We start from the raw sequence: 17,793 nt of genomic DNA, 5'->3' as shown, positions 1-17,793 counted from the left end.
AAACCACAAAGACTCTGGAGTGGCCAGCAGTGCCTGCCTAGTGAATCATCCCATTTCTGCAGGCTCTCCAGCTACAGCAGCAGGAGCCTGAACCACCTTTTTGCAGTATAATGAGCTATTAGCACCTTTGCTTCAGCAATTCACTGATAAGAGGTGTCCCAGCACAGCTCTTTGGGGCTGTAAATGAAATTCCTGCAGTTGACAGATGCCACCACGACAGGGTTGTCTGCTCCTGCAGGCAAATATTTTGTTGCCCTGATTATTAAATGCTATAAACCCCACTAGGGAGAGTCACGGCCATCTAAGCAACTCCTATAAGGATCATCATCTCTTTTACAGCTGATTTATGTGGTCCCTATTGGGAAGTAACACCATGCTTCTAAGTGCAGATGCTTGCTTGTTGATCTCACCACACTCGAAGTGTGGGTGAAAGAGGAGGACTGGGATGAGCCAGAGGCCTCGGTGGGGGAGGACAATGCACTTGGTCAGAGCACCCTTTTTTTTTTTTCTTTCATCGGTAGAATCACAGAATCATTAAGGTTGAAAAAGACCTCCAAGACTCAAGATCATTGAGCCCAACTTTCGACCAAACACAACCATGTCAACTAAACCACAGCACTGAGTGCCACATCCTTGAACACCTCCAGGGACAGTGACTCCACCACCTCCCTGGGCAGAACCTTCCAATGCCTGACAAACCTTTCACTGAACAAATTCTTCCTGATGTCCAACCTGAATGTCCCCTGGCATAGCTTGAGGCTGTTTCCTCTTGTACTGTCTCTGGTTGCCTGGAAGAAGAGGCTGATCCCAACCTGGCTAAAACCCCCTGTCAGGGAGTTGGGAAAAGCAACGAGAACTCCAATGTTCATATTAAGGAAAGAGTCAAATATTGAAGACAAGTGTGCCTAAATATTTGAGATAATCTGACATATAATGTATTTCCAGTAGTTTCTTCAGTAGTTTCTTCCAATAAGAAAAGGTAGCCTGAAGGCAGAGACATGCTAATTAAGGTATTTAATGAAAACTGAAGAAGGGGAAAGGCTGCCACACAGCAATTCACTGCCCAGCCACAAGAAAGAGGGAAATAAAATCTCAGGATGGCCCAGAGGATGAAGGTAAGGCCCTGTTTGAGGGTGGGATAAAAGACAAATATTTTGGGGAAAGGTGGAGAAGGGAGACAAAATCCATCCTGAAGCAGGAAAAGCAGATGCCACGTAAAACCTATTGGAAATAGTGAAAAACAGTGACTAAAAATTTCTCTGACATTTGGCAGGGAAGGAGATCTCCCCAAGAGATCTTAGCTGAGAAACACAAACATGCCTACATTTGATAAGATAAAAAATTAGAGTCCAAGTGATTAAAATTATTTGCCTCAGGCCATTTCAAAGTTTCACAACACCTGGGTGTCCACTCAGAAACCTCCACCAAAAGCCAACCTCTGCATGGGGAACTTCTCTGGCTGTCAGACTGGGTCTGCAAGATCAATGTAGCAACACAAACTTTTTCTGATCCTCATCCAGATAATCACACTACCCAGCAGATTAACTCTCCCTGTGAAAGGACTGATACCTTCACTTGTGTTTTTTGGAGCTGTTCTGCACTCCACTGATCATCGAACTTTTTCTTCAATAGGAATAAGTCAGCAATGAAAAGAAAACGCAAATGCATAAGTTTTAAGTCAGCCTTATTTTCCTATTCCTTTCACTTAGATTATGATTTTGTCTAGGACCCAATTCCTAAATATTATACTTTAGATAACCTCTAACTTTTTCCTGGAATATGTGAGGTCATACTGTCTTCTTAGTAACTATAAAATAAAACATATCAAACACAAGACCAAATACCAAAAAAAAAAAAATTCCTCCTCTTTTACCAGATCCTTTCTCGTCTTTCATAGATATAAATAGAGAAGAGATTGATGTTTTCTCAGATAAAAAAAAAAATACAAACTAAAAGGAAGAAGAAGGTGTTTTTATGATATATTTTGGAAAGAATTGAAAATTACAAATCAGTGGTTCATTTTTTAATTGTACATCTTTTCCTGATATTTTGAGAATACATTAGCTCAGCAGTATCTGTAGTTTACAGTAGCAATTAGCATCCTGGGGAGTCAGCCACAAATAACAAATTCATAAACAAAGTAGAATTAATCAAGGGAAAAATTAAAAATTAGGAGGAGCTTGCATAATCTTAGAATGACAGAACAGCTAAGAGAAGCCCTTGCTCCAGGCAAGGATTAGTCTATCAAAATTATGGTCAAATATTTAAATTTGCTTATTTTTTCTTAATGTTTTCTGAAGTTAATGCAAGGTAATTATATAATTAAATAATATCTATATTATTGCCTGTCTAACAATTAAATTCAAAGCATAATCACCTCACTAAACCTCAAGATGTCCTTGCAAGTTTTTCATTTCAGTAAGAGAAGGAACAGAGGAGATGCTCTTACCCATCAATGCACAGGCAGACACAATAATGGACAGCAGTGAATGAAATCCCAAAGCAAAACTGTTCCTAAATGTAAAGACGTGGAAGAAATGTCTCCTGCCATTACATGATTAGATTATCAGACCAATAGCAAGTAAAAATCAGTCCATCCAATATTTCATACAGCCAAGATGGAAAGGAGTGCTGTGTGGGAACAGCACAGAGCTGCAATCTCACCTCTGCCAGCTGAAACCTGCCCTTCATTAAATGGAACACCAGTCTGACTTTGGTTTAGCCAGGCTCTTCTCAGGCAGTGCCCCCTCACTGTCACGTGCTGGATATCAGGCTACAGCAACAGAAACAAATCCCACATGGATTTCTTCAGCTGGAGTGAGTGAGCGAAGGGGATGGATAGAGAGAAGGCAAAGAGGTCACTCGTCTCAGTTACCTTTTCTTACAGTTAACAACTCACAACAGAAACTAGACCCTGAAATCCCAGCCATGCTGCTGCATGAAGTGTGACCACACACTTCATAGTCTGCTAAAATTATCCACCAAATCAGGCCAAGGCCACTGGCCAGCCCTTTACCTGGCTCTGTGCTGGAATCTCAGATTGGGCAGCAATGCAATTTCACTGATTCTTCTATCTCAACTATTCATATTAGCAGGGCGATAATTTCACTGGCAATATGTTGGGTTATTTTTATTGTTCCCAATCCATGACAGTCTGGAAAAAGCACTCCTTAAGGAGGATATTTTTAACAGAGCTCAGCATGAAACAGAACAGAGATGGGGCTACAGCACTTCTGACCAGAAGACAACTCCCCCAAGAACACCAAGCTCAAAAATGTTTTACCAGCAGCACACAACTTGTAGTTTGGGGTTTTTGTGAAGCTTACCCATACGTTGTGTAACCATACTTTAACAAGCATATTTATAAGGAAAAAACCACTTGGACAAAGAGTCCATGCAGTCTACTGGAAGACTTGCTCTGGTAGTGCTGAAGTACTGACAAAGATAGAAACTTAAAAAAACCCAACAAACCAAAACCAGAAAGAACAAAGACAGAACAGAGGTAGAATCATCTAAGCTTGTCAGAAAGGCAGGAAACACTGTCTGTCTTGGACACACTTTACTGGAGTACACCTTACAGACTTACAGGAAAATTCACAAGTACAAAGTTACATCCTTAAACAACAAGATGAGGCTGTTATTGAAGTGCTATGATTTGTTTTGCATCTCTATTTAAAATAGTTTCCCTTTAGAACACCCTATTGAAAGGAAGAGAAGGTCTCTGAAGTGTTATTTTCCTTACATTTGTGAGAAAAAGCCTTTGTAGTTAATATTGGTAGAGACCCACAGTATTTTAGGATTGCAAAGCCCGCTTAGATTGCCCATCTCACACATGAAAGCCCCGAGAACAATTCCACAACAGCAGAATAAATACAGTCTTAAAAGAGAAAAATCAATGCAGCATTTGTATTTTTTTTCTTCTTTTTTCCCCCATGAGCACCAAAACATTCACTAATTAGACTTCATATCACTGCTCCTGGCTAGGTAACAATTATCACTTCCATTTTACAGGTTGCTAACAAAGGAGTTTTGCTCAATTAGAAGTGAAAGGATCAATATCAGGCCATACCACATCTCAAAAGGACAGAGGCCACTGCAACCTGAAGTGCCTCAATTCACTGGGTGACAAGATAAGGTGCAATTAGTTATGCTTTTCCTCTGATCAAAGAGAAATTTCTGATGGACTGCCCTGCTCTGGCACAATGTGCCACTATCTTTCCTCTTTGTAACAGCAAAATTACAGTGAAAAGAAACAATTTTCTACAAAGCAAGTCCTAAACACAACAGTGCAGAAGCTATTTTGGCAGCTAATGCTCCACGTTTCGTGCTGCCTTTGTTCTTAAGGCAAAGGGTACACATTTCATCAGCTGCAAGCTGAGAAGTGGATCTGTACTCAAAATGAAGATATCCCATGCCTTAACAGAAAGGAAAGCAGATGAGTCACTTTAAATTATAATCAATGGGAACAATAATCCTACAGCTAAGTCTTGATATTTCTCAAGTACTTTCATAAATTTTTAGAAGGGGCATTTCTACCACTTAAACTAATACAAAGCAAGGGATCAATATTACAAGGGTTTCTGTATTGTACCAGAGAGATTCGAAAAAATTCAACTTGCTTCAGCTGTGCTTCAGCTCTTCCCATCTAAATTCTCTCTGTTCTCACTGTCCTTCAGCGACACTCAGTAATTAAATGAACAAGCTCAAATTTTCCTAAATATTTGCAATATTTTATTATTTGCATCATTTTATGCAAGGTATGTGTCTTAAAAGTATTTCAAGGATATTTATGAGCTCAAACAGAACTGATGGAAGGCTATAAATCCGTGCTAGCGGTGAGGAGCTATTTTAATTTCCCAGAGCCTTGTACTGACCAGGGCTGGCTTGCCAGGAAAACTCAGTACTGCGCAGGTGTTTCAATTCTTGGCTACAAAAATACCTCATCTCCCTTCTCCTCCCATTTCTTTCAGACTCTGGCCTTCATTATAAATCTCTGCAAGGTCTTCAGAAAGCAAAGTTGGTCTGACAGTCAAACTGAAAGCCCGAAACACTGTGGAATATCCTGTCCCTGGAAGCAGAGTGAAACCTTCTGCACATTGTTAAAGAACCACCTTGCACCACAGGCTGCCCCTCTCGGTGTGTCTCGCTCAGCACTTGGGACAAAACCCAAAAAGGCAGCTGGACCATCCTGGCTGCAGCAGGGAGATTGTCAGTGCTGTCAGCCCAGGAGTCCGTGTTTCAGTCCATCATCTTCTGGCCGAGGCTGCGATACTCTTATAAACAGGAAGACAGATTATAGACTGACTTGATGTATTGTAATGATGGAAGTGACATACATGGAAACAACACTTTTTCTCTTTTGGCTGTGTCTCATAAATCTCTCTCTGCCTTCCCCCACGACTTGATTTTTTTCTATTTATTCACTTCCATATGCTTCTGTATAACGGAGAAAGCACAAATAAACTACAAAGTACAAAAAGGAGAAGAGACATCTCTCCAAAATTATAAATCTTGTTGTGTGATGCTTTGTTTCTGTTGAGCATTTGGGGAAACAGATTTTAAGAACAGGTTCCATTAACAATAATGGGACAAGTTTCCTAAGTAATACAAGCTGGTGCACTTCAGAGGAGTAAAGGCTTCCATTACAGGCTTAAGGCAGTTCTCTCCTTTGCTCTGCAGTAACTAAATCATAAAATCTAAGGAGTAAAATCCACAGCCTATGCCTACTTCCATAGTGACAAATGCTACGGAGTAAAACTCAGCCCAGGCACACCAATGACAGTGTTGCAGTGAAAGAATAAATTGCAATGCTTCCAAAGCAGCGTCAAATTCTTAATCTCTAACACTGCTGGTTCACTACCTCTATATGGTGTCCAATAAAGTGCTCAAAATAGGCAAAACCACCTCGGAGAAGTTAATTGATGTCCAAAAGCATATTTAATTTGGTATAAGCAGCACGACAGAGGAGTGTGTGAACTATCAGCACACCCAGCTAAGTTATTTCCATGAAACAACAGATTTACAGTAATGGGTTTTATTTAGCCCATTACTAAATTCCTTCTCATTAAGGAATTATTTTGGACCCCATGAAGCAATAGGTGTGCACGCATGTTCATGGGGATTCCTGAAGCCAATGGAAAAGATAACCCTGAGGTGTGAAGGTGAATGTGAAAAGATAAAGTGAAAAGATAACCAGGTGACCCACTGTGGTCCCTTCACACCTCACCCATTCTGTGATTACGTATTTCCTCCCTCTATCCAATTAGCCTGGTGATCATTTTCATGTAAGAATTTACAACCAGGCTCTACTTTTAATATGCAGAGGGCTAGAAAACACTTGTGCTAAGACACTTTGCAAGACATATTTCTAGTTATGCATGCAAATCTACTGAATTTCACAGAAGCTGGTGCACCACACCTCTGCTTTACCAACATACATCTCCTATGCTCTTTTTTTCCCTTAGTTCTTTAAATAATTTAACATATGAAATTGGGAGGTGCTGGGTTTTTAAGTAAGTTAGAACTTCTTCACGAAGCTCAAAGATGCTCTGATGACATTGGATGGGACAGCTGGAAGCCAGCAACAAGCATTGCTGCAGCTCTCTCTTAGCAGGCACAGAGAAATTTTCAAATACATGTTGAGGATGAAGCAGACACTGCTGTTGAAAAGCAAGTGCTTTGCTTAAGTTTGCTCAGTAAATTTCAGAAATGTTATCATTAAAAATTAAAATTAACTTTCAGTTGCTTGGGCTCTATATTCTGTTTCAAGTGGGTTTAGATGCAGTGGTCTGGTTTTCATAAAAAATTCTAAATTTTTGCTTAAGGACGTTTCTGTATGATTGCCAAGTCTCCCTTTCAACCAATACCCTCCTCCCTTCCTGTCCACTGTTGCATTTATCATTACTGCACTTATTAATTTTTAAAGGCTGCCCTTCTTCATAAGAGCTAAATAGGAAAAAATGGAAAGGTGGAACCATGACAGATAATATAAATCTGGAAAACAATTTCCTTCTCCATTCACAGCTGCCAAAACTCAAAATACCCCTCTCTTTATGACTTCATGCACTGCTGGTGACTTGCAAGTGAAGTAAGAATTCATTCCCTTGCATTTCAACAAATACGAGGAACAGCAAATTGCCACGGATGCTTCTTTTCAGTAGCAGTCATCTTGTCTGGCCAAATACACTTTTTCCTCCTCCTGTGGAGACAGAAAGATCTCCTGGCTGGCCCCTTTCCTACAGAGCGAAGCAATACAAATCCAGACGAACCCTGTAACTTCCAAGCATTTTGTCAATTCTGAGAATCCTGCCAGTGATCAAACCCAAAAGGTTTCCTGCTAAAAAAATCCACTGCACTGAGCTAAGGATAGTTCTTTTCCAAGTTCTGCCCCAGTTCTCTTCCACAACAAAACTGCTGCCATCCATTGTTATGGCATTTAGCAAAAGAAATTCCTGGACCAAACCCCTCTCAGTGCTCCCCTAAGGTGGTATTTTAATACAGACAAAGACGCTGAATAATCTCAACAGAAATTAGAGATTGGGTTGCTTTTATACATACTACTGTCTTTGAGATCATGTTGTGGCCCACAGGGAATATGGTGCCATTTTTTGATACAAAGCAGTTGCTAAACTGCTGAATTTCTACCCAAAAGTCTTTTGTTTTGTTTTTTCACATGCGGTCACATTTGAAATAATAGTTAAAAACCCTATGTGTTTTCTCTTCAGCCATAAAAAACTTTCTTTAAAGGAACTGCAGAGTCTTAAGCAAGAAAAAACTGTTACAGACTCAGAGAATCACAAAATGAGTAAGGTTGGAAGGGACCACAGTGGGGTCATCTGGTCAAGACTCAAATACTACAAATTCTGTTTAACCCTTTAAGGGTTAAGTTATCCCTTAAAGTTCCCTTAAAAATAATTATAAATTATTAAAGCCTCTAAAAGTACTCAGGCTATGACTGATGGTGCTCTATACAACCAAAGATATAACCTGAGCTGCAAGATGTATTTGCTTTTGCTTATTTAATAATAAGAAAAATACTATTTCTGTCTCCCATTCTGTTCAAAAGTAGATGAACAAGTTTTACTCAAAGTTGAAAAGCCATGCATTAGTCTTCAGGCAGATATCAGGATGTGAAAAAATTCTCCTCAGAGGAAAAACTCAGAAAGGTTTAATGTCGCAGTCAAAGAATTACGATGGAAATATTCATGCAACCCTAAACGTGAAGATTTCTGCAGCATTTTTCGTAATCAGTGTGGATGTATTTAGGTAAAATCTAATTTTCCAGGGAAATCATAAATGCCTCATTTTCACAAGAAGCCTGAGGGAGACTGTATGTACCAGAGATAACACAGAGATTGTATCAGAATGCAATATCTTCAGATATAAATAACATGAGGAAGCACAGATGCAATTTCATCAAATATCACCTCCTCAGAGTACAGACAAGACTCGACCTCTTTCCTAGTACACACTGAGCATCCTTCTGGTGCATTTAGAGGGCTCTGCAAAGCAGGATTCACAACTGTCCTGTTGCCGTGTTTCAAAATGTGCCCCTCACCTGCCAGGTGGTGTTGGGATTTCTCTGCCCAGGCTTGAACAGGGCTAAAAACTGCTTGACAAAATAGGAAATGGTGCTGGTTTCAAAGTGTTTTACACCACAGGTCTGTATTCACATTTTGCAGCCCAGTTCATCCCTTTAGCTAGGAGGCTGAATGCTTTAGCTCTTGGCTAGGACGAACTGCCAGTATCTGCAGCTTTTCCTAACATGGTTTTATTTCTCTCAAGAGAGGACAGAAGAAAACCCTTTGCCATAATTTGGCTATTGCAAAATGCTGTCCGGCCCAAAAATTACAAGAGAAATGCAAATATTTCTGTGTTTTATGAATACTAAAGTAACAGCTATTAGCCAAGTAAAAAAACCTGATATTTTTTCTATCATTAACAGGGATACTCTCGTTACTTGAAATAAAATACTGATGTATCTTCTTTCAGAAAAAGCACAGCTGTTCTAAAAATACTCTTTCTTTTTAATTTTTTTTTTTTTTCAGAATCTTCATGATCATCTTTGAAATTTGTAGCTATAACTTCAATTAAGGATGTGAAAGTACAGGAAAGTTCTGAGTACTGTTTCAGATCCTGGCAAACATCTTGCAAATAACAGATGAGCATCCAAAACCACCTCCTGAGGTAGTGGTAGAAATCCCATTGCTAGATCTCAAGAGTAGATTAAAAATAAATACAAAGAAATAAGTCAGCTTTCTACAGAGTTGCTGGAATAAACCAGGTTTTGTTTCAGAGTCTCAAAAGTTCAGGTCTCAAAAACTGATGGAACTCCAAATTTAATTCCTTACATTAAAATCCTCTCTCCAGACACACAGAGCTGGACGTCCATTGGTCTCCCACTCCTCAGGACACTGGTAATGTTTTTGTGAACCAAAATACATCTGCTCCAGGCTCCCCGATGGTACCACCTTACACAGAGCACTTTGCATATGCAGGTACATGACCAGCAGCAGGCCTGGGCACTCATCCAGGAAAATAAATCCTTTTTTAACCCCATGTGCCATGGAGTGTTTCTTTAAGACAGGCAAATCTCGTTTTCATCTGTACAATATTTTAAGGACCAAACTTTATTTTCATTGTCCTACTGAAGAACATGCAAATTATATCAACAATTTGTGTCTTTCTTTTTTTTCTGCTTTCCCCATCACTAGGTTTCTTCTTTAAAAATCATCTTTAGTTGGATTAAAATAGAATTTTTCTTCTTGTAAGATCAGTTTTTCACATGGGACCTCCCCAGCTTTAGTGTTTGGTAAGGCCAGCTATTTCCACCTTTCTCTCTCGTCCAACGGAGACTCAGGAAAAGCAGAGCAATAAGTCAAAACACAAATGGAATAATGTCCTCTTCTGGCCAGTTGTGTTGGCCTGATTCAGTCTGACCCTCACGTAAGTCACCTCCCCAAGCAGCTTAAGACAAATTTAAGGAGACTGAGAAGTTCCACCCCAGTCTTCTCAGACCTGTGGAGATGCCCATCCTTCACTGCTGCTGGGTTTAATGACTGAGACACAGCACAACAAGCAGGAATCAATCACAGGATTCCTCCAGTGCATTTAGAAGGCAAGATGGAAGAGAGCACTAGGATCATTGTTGAGAAGAGACCAATTTCACCAACACAAGAGTGATGAGCCACCACAGCATCCAGAAGGTATAAAGTTGTTAGAAGAATTGGATTATCTTTTAATTGTGGCCCTTGTGAGCATCCATCTGGAGACAAAGATGCGAAGTCATGACAGTTTGCAGCAGCAGTTTCCAGACATTTCCAACCACAAATTCTCCTCCCTGAGCAATGAACTCATTTTCATTCACTCTGCCAGGCTCTTTCCCCCATTCTGAGAAATGCTGGTCTAATGGGGATGCACAACACAACGCATTTCTGGGATGCTGTATGACTTAAAGGTTCCCACCAGGCACAGGATGGTTTGACCTCACCTCTTTTGTGGAGATCAGAACCATAACTTAAATCAAATTCTGATGACAAGGTCTTGACCCAGGAACACATGAGTGTGTGTGGGAGAGCAACACAAATACTCATTGGAACATGGTTTCTCTTTTTAATATTTTATAAATTTTTAGTGGATTTTTGCTTCCCCTTGGCAACTGATTTGCCATTAAATAAAATCCAATATTAGTATCCTCCACTAAAAATTAAGACCTGAATTGTTTGCTGGGCACTGCAATTAAATCAAGACTAAGCAGACAGAGCAGCTCACAGTGCTCTGCCTTTCCTGCAGCCAATTGCTAGTTGTGTCTGATTAAAAAAAAAAAAAAAATTTAAACCCCCATATGCAAATTTTACACATATGAAAACAGCCCACATGGACACCAACTAGCTGATTAGTATTTTAGATGCAGTAAAATTGAAAGGTAATTTCCTATAAGTCTTTTAAACCTATTTCTCCAAAGTAAATCCAATGGCTCAGTAAGACTTCACAAAATTTCCTTCTTCTACCAAAGGAATGGGTTATTATTTCAATTTATAAAGAACATGTGGTAGAGATGCACTTTTTAACCTTCAGAGTAGCAGGTGAGACTGTGGGAGGGCTATGGAGCCATTTTGTCTCTTGTCAAGTATTTTCAAAGATGCTTGGCCCCAGGTGTGTTCAGCTTTGCTCAGAAGACCCAGAGGAGCCTGGCCTGGGAAAAGTGACTGGCAGGAACCACTGGCAAGCTGGTAAGACAAATTTAATTTTCCAATTTCTTTTTACATCTACTGTCAATGAGAAGACAGAAAAAAAATGGAGGAGCCAACAACCAAATTTTATGAAAGTTTATTGCCTAAACACTTCTTTTGAGTTTTGTACTCACAGATAACACAATAATGGAGTGTGTTTATTGATGGAAGGGAGGCTGTGTTCAGTTTAGCACTATAACAGACTGAGAGACATTGCAGTGATAAGTCAGGAAGGCTTGGTAGAGACTAAAATTAAAAAGCAAGCCTCACTAAATCTTAAAAATGGGATTGCTACATCAACAGCTTGATGTATAGCTTCTATTGTTGTTCACAGATAATAGTTATTTTCTGTACCTATGAAGTGCTTTCTGTATTAAAGTACTCCTGCCATCATAAAACACTTGTGAAAATTAACAGCCAACTTCTCTTCTGCACTGAATATTAATTACTGTATGAACATTTCTTGCCACACAGCTTTCCAAACATCTTCTCTCCTAGGACATTTAATTTCATGTGGAAAGCAATTTTTCATCAGCCTACACAAATTAGTGAATGGAGAGGACATGGTGCATCTGACTGCCTGTCTGAACTCCGAGAGAGCACTCTCCCCACTGTGAGTTACTGGGCTTGAAATGAAACATTAATTATGTTTTTTATTTATAAAGAGGAATTGATCAAAGGACAGATATGGAGTGGTAATGGTAGTCGTCAGTGGGATTATTAATAAATGTTAGAGCTGTGAGGCAAATGCAGGACCTGGGTTTAGTTAAAGTGAAATGTTTCATGTACGTCACTGGAGTGAGCACTGCCAATACTGTCAAGATGGAAAAGGTTAAAATACAGGTATGAATAGAGAGTGATCAGAATTAGAGTTCCAGCAAGCACTGTAAGTGAGGGGGATTAATACCAAAAGATGTTTGGGAGGAGAGAAAACTCTTGAAAGCAGCAACTCTAGAGCCCCCAGAGAACCACTAGACAGTAACTCAGACACAGCCTTAAACTGGCCAAGACAGCAAGGTCACTGGCTGCTTATGGAATACATATATTAGCCCAAATTAGTTATTCCTCTTTGTCGCAGAGGACTTCACATCAAAACCAGTTCATACACTTCAACACATCTCAGGGCTGGAAAGGTTCAATGAGATTTCTGAGCACAGTCAACATTAATCATTCAAAAGCTGAAGTGCTTAAATAAGTATGAGAGATACTGCAGTAAGTGCAGCTTGGCCAAATAATAATTAAATGACTACTGTGAAGAAAAGAAAAAAACCAGAACGACTGCACTGTACAAGTCCTTGGTTTGAGGAAGAGGGGCGAGACCCAGAAGAGGTGCCTCTCACTGCTGCATCTCCTTCTGAACATTTCTCTACTAAATACAAGGTGAATTAAGCTAGCTCTACTAGCTATTTTCTGTTTTTAGACTTAGGCCTAGAAATATTTATAAACAATACTAAATCTTTGCTTCTACACAACCAAGTTGAGGTTGCTGCAAAAATGTTTCCAAGATCAGCTTTCTCCACCTCTACTGAAACTTTACAAGAGATTTATAAAGCTGCTCATAAAACACAATCTAAAAGTTCATACCTTATTTCCCTAGCACAAGCAATTGAAATGATGCTCCATGCTATAAACTAATTAAATTGTTGCTTCCTTTCAGTTGAGCCAAATACTCAAACCTCTTATATTACTTTCATTTTCTTCCTGCTTTGAACTGCTATCAGAGAGCCCAAATAAAACATTTTGCTGGTCAAAATCTTAAAGAAAGAAAAGGAAAAATATATCAGCTTTCTAAGTTTTTTATATAAAGACCCAGTCTTATTCTTGATAGTATGCTTATAAATAATTAAAATACATGAAGAGCAATAATAGCAAAATACTTTTCTTATAAGACTTGAACTCAACTTTCTATCACCATGATGAGCCTCTATTTGTCTTGCCTGTGGTAATACTTCCTAATGATTACATAAAGAGGTCTATTTTAGGGAGATTATATCTTTGATCTCTCTTTATATACATAAAAATCACTTGCAGCTGACAGATCCTTTAAACTTACACATGATACTCTTTGCCTGCAAACAAAATACTTAGGGAATCATTTCATTTCCTTTAGAAAAGTGCTTTCCTGCCTCTCTTAGCACATATCACGGAATCCCAGAATGCTTTGGGTTGGAAGAGACCTTCAAGATCATCAAGTTCCACCCCCCAGCCATGAATGGGACACCTTCCACTATCGCAGGTTGCTCCAAGCCCCATCCAACCTGGCCTTGGACACTTCCAGGGATGGGGCAGCCACAGCTTCTCTGGACAAACTGTTCTAGTGCCCCATCACGCTCTGGGTAATGAATTTCTTCCCAATATCCCAACTAACCCAGTCCTCTGTCATTGTGGAGATGTTCTCCATGTCCTGTCACTCCATCCCTCATCCCCAGTCCCTCTCCAGCTCTCCTGTAGCCCCTTTAGGCACTGGAAGAGGCTCTAAGGTCTCTCCAGAGCCTTTCCTTCTCCAGGTTGAACAACCCCAACTCTCTCAGACTGAGTCAGAAATAATTGAAAACACACTGTGAAAATCAAAGAGGGCACTGATTCCTCAGGAAAGCATGTAGAATTCATCACATAGATGTTTGTTATTTACTTTTTTTTTCCTATCAATTGACACATAAATACATCCATTTTAAAAAATCCTGCCTTGCAAACAAGGCATTTCTAAGGCTGGTACAGTTTGTTGGAATTTCCTAGAAAGCAGAGAAAGTGAGAAAGGTGAAGGATGTTTTTTTTTCAGTTGGCCTTACGGAGAAAGCACACAGTCAAGGCCTTTGAAGCACAGGACTTGTTCCCAGTACTGCTGAACCCATCTTGCCTCCAGCACCAGCTTCCCCATCATATGCTTCACCCCCTTTTTCTGAGGTTTTGTCTTATGTAAGATCATTTAATTCTTCATGTATTCTCAGGAAACTGAAGAAGTTCCAGGAATTACAGACAGAATAAATTCCCAGGTGCTTTTCCCTTGTCTTCAGTAAATGCCTCAAATAGGTTGTGTTCATTATGTGCTTCACCTGAAAATAGTTACAGTGATAGTTACTAGAGCACAAGGAAGACACACAGGTACAAAGCCAAGATGCCTTGATATCTTCTATCAAAATCTTTTATCAAGTTTGATCTTCATATTCCAAAGGAAGAATGAGGTCAAGAGCACTGGGAAAAGGAGCTTCACAAGACCCATGCACCAAGGAAGCAGTATCATCTCTGTTTCTAATCAACAAACCTGTCCGTATCTTAGTGTCCGTATCAAATTAAAAAGGTGAGGAAGAGCAAGAAGTGGGGAAATGTGTTTCAAAGGCAGAAAAATAAATAAATTTCTGAAAGGGAGCTACCCATGGTATCAGCCAGATGGCATTAGATGAGGATGTTAATCACTATTTCATAATTAACTAAGTTGAACCTGGCTTTTAGAACATCATAACAGAGCCTGTGTATTCCTCTGCCTTGAACTTTGATTCCTGAACAAGACAGCTCTTATGGGTTCCTCAGAGTTTCAAAATGGGTCCTGGAAATGCTGTGCTGTTTCATCGTTATTTATCCCACACAAAAGATATCCCCTGATTTAAGTCAGATTTAATCATGGTATTAAAGGGAGAGAACTGCTGTTAGGATGACACAGGCTTATTTACATTAGTCCCAGTTTGATCCCAATGATCTGCAAGCAGTTTCCTCTGATTTGATGAACCATATTGACAAGACAGAATTAAAGCTGCAAAGCACTTATTTATGTGCAAATAAATATGCATTTGCCACCAAGACTTTGTCCAATATAAGCTCTAAACTCCACAGACAGGGAAAATATGCTCCCCACTGGGGTACACGCTCTGTGCTAGAGTGTGACTAAATCTACTCTGCTGGCAGACTAGATTTAATAATGTTCTTCTCCTTCCCAAGAATGTTATAAAGCTGCATTAACATCCTCAGGCAAAAGTCTCCACAAAAATGAAAAGGAATATTGTTTCTATTTTAGAGATGTGATAAAACCCCATAGCCAGCCACCTACATAGTAAGTATTTCCATTCATCTTTGTAGCTGAAAACCCAATATTCAGATCACCCCTAAGTTTAGAATAAAGTAGTATGGGAAGTTAAACACTTGAGCAAATTCAAGATTGCAATTACCTTCGTTAAAGTGCAATCCTGATTTATCACCCGATTCTTACTAGGAATCTTTCTGTCATCTTTCCAGAATGAATACAGATGACTGCACAGAAGGCTCAAGACATATAGCAAATAATATGTACTACATGGATTTTGGAGAAGACATCCTTTCATGCATATATCAAGCCCCAAACGCTTCATTGAGAGACAAATCCACATCCAGGAGAATGGAAAAGAAACCACCAGAAAAAGAAGGGTAAAAAATCATTTCAGCACAAAGAGTCAAACAAGCAGACCCAAATTGCACTTCTCATAATAATTTAAATTCATCTTTATGACTCCGCTTTAGGTCTCTTTGCTAAACTACCTGAAAAACAGACCCCAGAGCTCATGCACAGGAACTTTAGGCAAAGCTCTGGTTTTATTCTTAATGTAGAATATGAAACAACAACTCATTGTTCATGACCAGATACTATGAACATGAGCAAATTTAAAATAGGTTCAGCACTGGTATCTACAGCAGCAAGAACTGGGCACATTACCAGCACTTGCTGTACAAGTGCTGCCTTACAGTTGTACTAACACTTAATCCTTACCTCTTTCACTTCTCTTTTACAAAGCCTAAGTGTAAAATGGCACTAAACACAGTGTGAAAACACAGTAATTCCCAGTTGCCTTATTAAAACATTGACAAGGTTGCAGTGAAATGTGCTGGAGAGGCAGCTCTGCAATGTTATTACCATGCAGTGGAAGGAAGTCTTGTCTAGAAAGTGAGTTCATTGAGATGGTATCTTCATACTTCTTCTGACTGATTACCTGTTCAATAAATAAATATATTCCTATTTTAAATAAATGTGGAATTTGTAAATTCCTTCATTATTACTTAATCTCCACCAATAAAAGCTTTTCTGTAAAGGAAGGGCACAGTACCGGGCAGAGAGTCATCAAAATCTTTCCAAATTTTCCAAATTCCAAATGCTGTAATGTCATAGTGGCAGCACAAACTACCCATAAAAGCACTCAAGCTGCCAGTACCCAGAATGGCACATAAAATCCAGGAAACTTATGGGAATTACACTGGTACTTACAGAAAAACTTAGTACATGGACAAATTCCCAACAACATCAGAAAGTTCCATCACTGTCACCAAGCTGGACACATCATAGGCAGGGCCAGTGTTTAGGTGACACTGTACAAGCACGAATAATCCACTTGAGTGACATCTTAATTAATGGCTCTTGAATTGCTGGGGAATACATGCATTTCTCAGATACTTCAGAATTGTTAAATAATGTGGTGAAACCATTACAACAACCTGCCTGAAGTTCCTGAAAGTCTTTGGAAAGTTCCTGTAAGTCTCTCTGCTTACTGCTGTGATCTTTGATGCTCCACTGTCCCTTGACCCTTGGCAGACACCAGTATGTAGGCAGGGGCATGACATTGCTGGGAAGCTGGAAGTTGCTGTTCTTAGCAGGAAAGGAAGGTGGTTAAATGGGTGAAATCAGTAAAAATGCTGGAGCTGATTTCAAGCTGCAGTTGTAGAGCAGCTGCATCTGGTCTCTTGTCTCCTGCATCCAGACTTAGACCTGACGCCTGGGCTTCCTGGCTTGGCCCTGGAGCTGTCTCCAGGCTGTGGACTTCCTGGGCTGTGTAAAGCTGAGCAGGGCCTCTGGAGCCACTCCTGGTTCACTCTCCTTTGTGCTTTGCCATCACCTGTTCCCTGGCCACCTCTGATCTTTGGAGCATCACTCCTCATCAAGAGGAACCTGAAATCCTCACAAATCTTCCTGAAATGTTGCCGCTGAGCACAAAGCAAACCCAGGGAAGGCATGTTGTGATCATGATGTGACACAGCAGTTGGGGCCTTGTTCCATGACTAAGGGCTGACAGATGTTGTCTGCTCCTTCAGAGTGATCTCATTGGAGTAACGCTGAAAACCCTGGGAGGTGACATTAAACACTACCTGTGCCTGCTCCTGGAACAAAAAGCCTGGAATCCTCATTCTTACTAACAGCAGAATGATTGTAATGTGAGAATGAAAATGTCCATGTTCCTGGTGGTCCTCAGGTTTGTGTGAGAGGCAAAGACCATCATTTCCCAAAACACTTACAGTGACAAAACTACTGAGATTGTAGAAAATAAAAAAGGCTTTTATCATAACTGACTATCATTTTGCTGTTTTAATTCTTCAGACAAATTTAGAAGACGAATTCTGCTCTATTAAGACTTGTACAATCCTTTTTGCTCCTGCCCTTGTCACCCATCCTCACCTAACCAGCTTTCCAAGAAAGCAAACAATTTACAGTAGGGACATCTTTCCCATGAGGACAGAGGTGGTGGAACCTTAAACTGTGAAGTCTTTTGAGAAGCAGCACCCACATGGGCACATATTATCAAGTTATCCATGTGCCAATACCAAGATG

The 17,793-nt window shown here is 39.9% G+C and overlaps 1 protein-coding gene and 1 long non-coding RNA gene across 4 annotated transcripts in view; one reads left to right on the top strand and one right to left on the bottom strand.

The window, feature by feature from the left end:
* TRAPPC9 (trafficking protein particle complex subunit 9) overlaps positions 1-17,793 on the bottom strand; it is a 443,221-nt gene that overhangs the window by 85,825 nt on the left and 339,603 nt on the right. The window lies entirely within an intron of this gene.
* LOC136301213 (uncharacterized) lies at positions 11,175-16,182 on the top strand. Of its 2 annotated transcripts, none has more exons than XR_010723814.1 (3): positions 11,175-11,231; positions 11,706-11,844; positions 15,459-16,182. It is a non-coding gene; the product is annotated as an uncharacterized lncRNA (long non-coding RNA). The 2 variants fall into 2 exon arrangements; XR_010723813.1 differs by having other exon boundaries at positions 11,179-11,231; positions 11,730-11,844.

Source organism: Chamaea fasciata, unplaced genomic scaffold (genome assembly GCF_029207755.1).
Source record: "Chamaea fasciata isolate MVZ Bird 193981 ecotype frontalis unplaced genomic scaffold, bChaFas1.0.hap1 SCAF_1, whole genome shotgun sequence".
Lineage (NCBI taxonomy): Eukaryota > Metazoa > Chordata > Aves > Passeriformes > Sylviidae > Chamaea > Chamaea fasciata.
This window is presented reverse-complemented; position numbering and strand designations above follow the sequence as displayed.